Source organism: Capricornis sumatraensis, chromosome X, assembly GCF_032405125.1.
Source record: "Capricornis sumatraensis isolate serow.1 chromosome X, serow.2, whole genome shotgun sequence".
In the NCBI taxonomy this organism is placed as follows: domain Eukaryota; kingdom Metazoa; phylum Chordata; class Mammalia; order Artiodactyla; family Bovidae; genus Capricornis; species Capricornis sumatraensis.
In genome coordinates this window covers 74,898,002-74,904,130 of record NC_091092.1, presented here as the reverse complement: position 1 = coordinate 74,904,130, position 6,129 = coordinate 74,898,002, and positions in this window count along the sequence as shown.

Sequence of the window (6,129 nt, the reverse complement as noted above, 5' to 3'; positions counted from 1 at the left end):
CTGTCTCTCCCTCTCTTTTTTTTTTTCTCTCTCTCTGGCTATCCCACAGTTTGGGTTGCTATCTCAGGGTAGTTCTCTCAGATTGCTCTCAGGGCATTCAAGCCCAGAACCCTAAGCAATGCAGCCCGTGCCTCCCTGTTCAGCCCCCAATTGCTGGTGGTGGTGGCTGCAAGCGCTGGGAGTTGCCCTTAGGCATGTAATCTGTGGGTTTTATTTATTTATTTATTTATTTATTATTATTTTTTCCATCCCGATTATGTTGCCCTCTGAGATTCAAAGATTCCCCACAGACCCACCAGTAAGAGTGTTTCCTGGTGTTTGGAAACTTCTCTTTTAAGACTCCCCTCCCAGGATGGATCTCCGCCCCTACCTCTTTTGTCTCTCTTTTTATCTTTTATATTTTGTCCTACCTCCTTTCGAAGACAATTAGCTGCCTTTCTGGGTGCCTGATGTCCTCTGCCAGCATTCAGAAGTTGTTTTGTGGAATTTGCTCAGCGCTTACACTCAAATGTTCTTTCGATGAATTTGTGGGGGAGAAAGTGGTCTCCTTTTCCTATCCTTCTGCCATCTTAGGACTGCCTCCCTCCAGAAAGAGATATTAAGGAACAACCCCATTCACCATTGCAACAAAAAGAATAAAATATTTAGGAATAAATTTACCTAAAGAAACAAAATACCTGTATAAAGAAAAGTATAAAACACTGATGAAAGAAATCAAAGATGACACAAATAGATGGAGAAATATACCACGTCCTCAGATTGCAAGAATCAATATTGTGAAAATGAGTATACAACCCAAAGTAATTTATAGATTCAATGCAATCCCAATCAAACTACCAACAGTATTTTTCACAGAACTAGAACAAATAATTTCACAATACGTATGCAAACACAAAAGACCCTGAATAGCCAAAGCAATCTTGAGAAAGAAGAATGGCACTGGAGGAATCAACTGCCGGACTTCAGTCTATACTACAAAGCTACAGACATAAAGACAGTATGGTATTGGCCCAAAGACAGAAATACAAGTCAATGGAGCAAAATAGAAAATTCAAAGATTAATCCAGCACTTATGGGCACCTTATCTTCAACAAAGGAGGCAAAAATATACACTGGAGAAAAGACAGTCTCTTCAACAAGTGGTGCTGGGAAAACAGGTCAACTACATGTAAAAGAATGAAACTAAATCACTTTCTAACACCATACCCAAAAATAAACTCAAAATGGATGAAGGATCTAAATGTAAGACCAAAAACTATACAGTTCTTGGAGGAAAACTTAGGCAGAACACTCTCTGACATAAAGCACAGCAAGATCCTCCATGACCCACCTCCCAGAGTAATGAAAATAAAAACAAAGGTAAACAAATAGGATGTGATTAAATTCAAAAGCTTTTGCACAATGAAGGAAACTATAAGCAAGGTGAAAAGACAGTCCTCAGAATGGGAGAAAATGATATCAAACAAAACAACTGACAAAGAATTAATCTCCAAAGTATACAAGCAGCTCATGCAGTTCAATACCAAAAAAATGAACAACCTAATAAAAATGGGGCCAGAAGTCCTAAACAGATATTTCTCCAAAGAAGAAATACAGATGGCTAATAAACACATGAAAAGATGCTCAACGTCACTCATTATAGGAAAAATGAAAATCAAAACCACAATGAGGTATCGTCTCATGCCAGTCAGGATGACCATCATCAAAAAATCTACAATCAGTAAGTGCTGGAGAGAGTGTGGAGAAAAGGGAACCCTCTTACACTGTTGGTGGGAATGCAAACTGGTACAGCCACTGTGGAGAACAGTGTGAAGATACCTTAAACAACTGGAAATAGAGCTGCCATATGACCCAGCAGTCCCTATGCTGGGCATACACCCCGAGGAGACCAGAATTGAAAGAGACACATGTACCCCAATGTCCATTGCAGCACTGTTTGCAATAGCTAGGACAAGTGTAGCTCAGCTGATAAAGAATCTGCCTGCAGTGCAGGAGCCTCTGGTCCTTTTCTTTGGTTGGGAAGATCCCCTGGAGAAGGATGGGCTACCCTCTCCAGTATTTTTGGGTTTCCCTGGTGGCTCAGCTGGTAAAGAATCTGCCTGCAGTGCAAGAGACCTGTTCAATCCCTGGGTTGGGAAGATCCCCTGAAGAAGGGAAAGGCTACCCACTCCAGTATTCTGGCCTGGAGAATTCCATGGATTGTATAGTCCATGGGCTCACAAAGAGTCAGACACTATTGAGTGACTTTCACTGTCAGGACATGGAAGCAACCTAGATGTCCATGGTCAGATAAATGGATAAGGGAATTGTGGTACATACACACAATGAAATATTACTCAGCTATAAAAAGAAATTCGAGTCAGTTCTAATGAGGTGGATGAACCTGTAACCTATTATACTGGGTGAAACAAATCAGAAATAGAAAGACAAATACTGTATATTTATGCACATATATATATATATATATATATATATATATATATATATATATATATATATATTTAGAAAGATGGTACCAACAATCCTACATGCAGGCCATCAAAGGAGACACAGATGTAAAAAACAAGCTTTGGGGCTCAGTAGGAGAAGGCGAAGGTTGGGTGTTTTGAGAGAATAGCATTGAAACATGGAAGCAAGGTGATACTGCTGAGTCACACACAGGGGTGGAGCCATCACATAGCCTCTCTCTTTCTACATGCCAGCATTGGCAGCTACACAATACAGAGGCTGGCCCATCAAACACCTGATGCACTGAACTACAGAGCAGGACTCCACCTAGGGTGCCCCTTTAAGTGCCTGATGTGCAGATCTATAGAGTATGACTCCAGCCAGGGGGACCCCTCTATGTGCCTGGTGCACCAAACAACAGAGAAGGACGCCAGGCAAGGGAGCCCTCTAAGTGCCTGAATGGGAGGAGCTATGGAGAAAGATTGGCCAAAGAGGCCTTCTGATCACCAGCTACAAGAGGATTGAAAAAAGACACTGATAGGGCCATAACTCCTGCACCAGAGGCAGTCCATGCCTCTGTACACTTGGCACCACCAGGGTCCCTGCAAGAAAAGCAGCTGTGCCACCTTCACATTCAACTCTCACTGGGGCAGAGCTGCCACAGACAAAAAATGTCTTGCATCTATGTGCACAGGGTCGTTATGGTAGTGTCTGACTCTTTGTGACCCTGTAGACTGTGGTCTGCAAGGCTTTTCTGTCAGGGAGGGGGGTTCTCCAGGCAAGAATACTGGAGCATACTGGCCAATACTGGTGGCTATATCCTTCTAGAGCACTATATTTCTTGCTGTCCTAGCTACCAACTCCCCTAAGTAGCTGATGCTGCCAGAACCCCTGCTACTCAAGAAGCTGCACTACCTCCACACTTCCCCTCACAGGGGCAAACCAAAGTCCTTTAGAGCAGCCTGGGGAGCAAACCCCAGTGGACGACACATATGCAGAGGTATGAAATAAAACTACAATTGAAACCCAGGGGCCGTGTTGCTAAGGAAGAACACCCAAAACCTTCCCACCAGCTGTACAAGCTACAGGCTAAATCCGCATGATCAACTAGGCAGACTCTTTGTCTGTGGAATGTATACAAGGTTATTGAGAGCTCCCACAAAAGAAAATGCACTAGTTCTGATAGCTGTGGACTTTGGAGGCAAGAACACACAGGAGTAGGACCAGATTAGAATCTGAGCAGCCCCCACAGCAGGTCCAGAGATCAGCACAGTGTTGGAGGGAATTCTAGGGAGAGATCAAGCCCTGAGCCTTTGGAGAAGGAACACTGACTCCAAGACCTTAGACTACCAGAGAACTAACCCTAGGGAGTATGAAATAGTGAGAACTCACAGAAAGGAAACCACTTGAATACAAGACCCAGCATCACCCAACTACCAGTAGCACCCTGTGCAGGATGAGTCATCTAAACAACAAACAAAATAAAAATACAAATGCAATAATCAGCAGACAGAACTACCACCTCACTCAGCCTTGCCCATCAGAGGAAAAACAAACAAACAAACAAAAACTCAGCACAATTCTCACCCTATATAAAGCTTACACAAGCTACTGGACCAACCTTAAATGAAGTTACTCAGTTGTGTCCGACTTTTTGCAACCCCATTGACTGTAGCCTGCCAGGCTCCTCTGTCCATGGAATTCTCCAGGCAAGAATACTGGAGTGGGTTGCCAAAGAAAGAATTCAACCTTCAATCCTGGGCAGAGGCAACCTCAAACATAATAAGTTAAAAAAAATAATGAAAAGGCAGAGAAATACTACACAAATGAAGGAACAAACTAGAAACACAGAAGTCCAAATAAATGAAGAGGAAATAGGCAAACTACCTGAAAAAGAATTCAGAATAATGATAGTAAAGATGATCAATAACCTTGAAAACAAAATGGAGAAAATGCAAGAATCAATTAAAAAAGACCTAGAAGAATTAAAGAACAAACATACAGAGACAAACAACACAATTACTGACATTAAAGATACTCTAGAAGGAATCAATAGCAGAAAACTGAACAGAAGAATGAGTTGTTGAGCTGGAAGATAAAGTGGTGGAAATAACTTCTAAACAGCAGAATAAACTAAAAAGAATTAAAAGTACTGAGGATAGTCTCAGAGACCTCTGGAACAATATCAAACACACCAACATTCGAATTATAGGGGTCCTAGAAGAAAAATAGAAAAATAAAGAGTATGAGAAAAATTTTAAAGAGATTATAGTTGAAAATTTCCCCAATATGGAAAAGGAAATAGTCAGTCAAGTCCAAGAGGCACAAAGAGTCCTATACAGGATAAACCCAAGGAGAAACACACCAAGACACATACTAATCAAACTACCAAGGACTAAACACAAAAAAGGAATATTAAAAGCAGCAAGGGAGAAGCAACAAGTAACATACAAGGGAAACCCCAAATGCTTAACAGCTGATCTTTCAGCAGAAACTCTGCAGGCCACAAGAGAATGGACAACCAAGATTACTGTGCCTGGCAAGGATCTCATTCAAAATTGATGGAGAAATAAAAAGCTTTTCAGAAAGGCAAAAGTTAAGAGAATTCAGTATCACTGAACCAGTTTACAACAAATGCTAAAGGGATTTATGTAGTTAAGAAATTCAAGAGGAAAAAAAAAGATCTACAAAATCAACCTCAAACAATTAAGAAAATGGCAAAAGGAACATATATATCAATAATTACTTAAAATGGAAATGAATTAAATGCTCCAACCAAAAGACACAGACAGGCTGAATGGATACAAAAACAAGACCAATATATATGCTGTCTACAAGAAACCCACTTCAGACCTCAAGACACATATAGACTGAAAGTGAGAGGATGGAAAAATATATTCTATGCAAATGGTAAGCAAAAGAAAGTTGGAGTAGCAATCCTCATATCAGACAAAATAGACTTTAAAATAAAGAAGATTACAAGAGATAAGGAAGGACACTACATAATGATCAAGGGATCAATCCAAGAGGAAGATATAACAATTGTAAATATCTATGCACCCAATATAGGGGCACTTCAATACATAAGACAAACACTAACAGACATAAAAGGAGAAATTAACAGTAACACAATAATAGTAGGAGACTTCAACAACTCACTCACACCAATGGACAGATCATCAAAACAGAAAATTAAAAAGGAAACACGTCTAAATGATACATTAGATGAGATGGATCTCATTGATATCTTCAGGATGTTCCATCCAAATGCAGAAGAATACACCTTCTCAAGTGCACCTGCAACATTCTCCAGGATAGACCACATCTTGGGTCACAAATCAAACCTCAGTAAATTTAAGAAAATTGAAATCGTATCAGGCATCTTCTCTGATCACAATCCTATGAGACAACATATCAATTTGAAGGAAAAGAAAAACTGTAAGAAACACAAACACATGGAGATTAAACCACACTTTTCTAAATAATCGACAAGTTACTGAAGAAATCAAAAGGGAAATCTAAAAACTTCTTGAAACAAATGCCAATGAAAACACAACTACTCAAAACCTATGGGATGCAGTGAAAGCAGTTCTAAGAGGGAAGTTTATAGCAATAAAATCCTACCTCAAGAAACGAGAAAAACATAGAATAGACAACCTAACTTTACACCTAAAACAACTG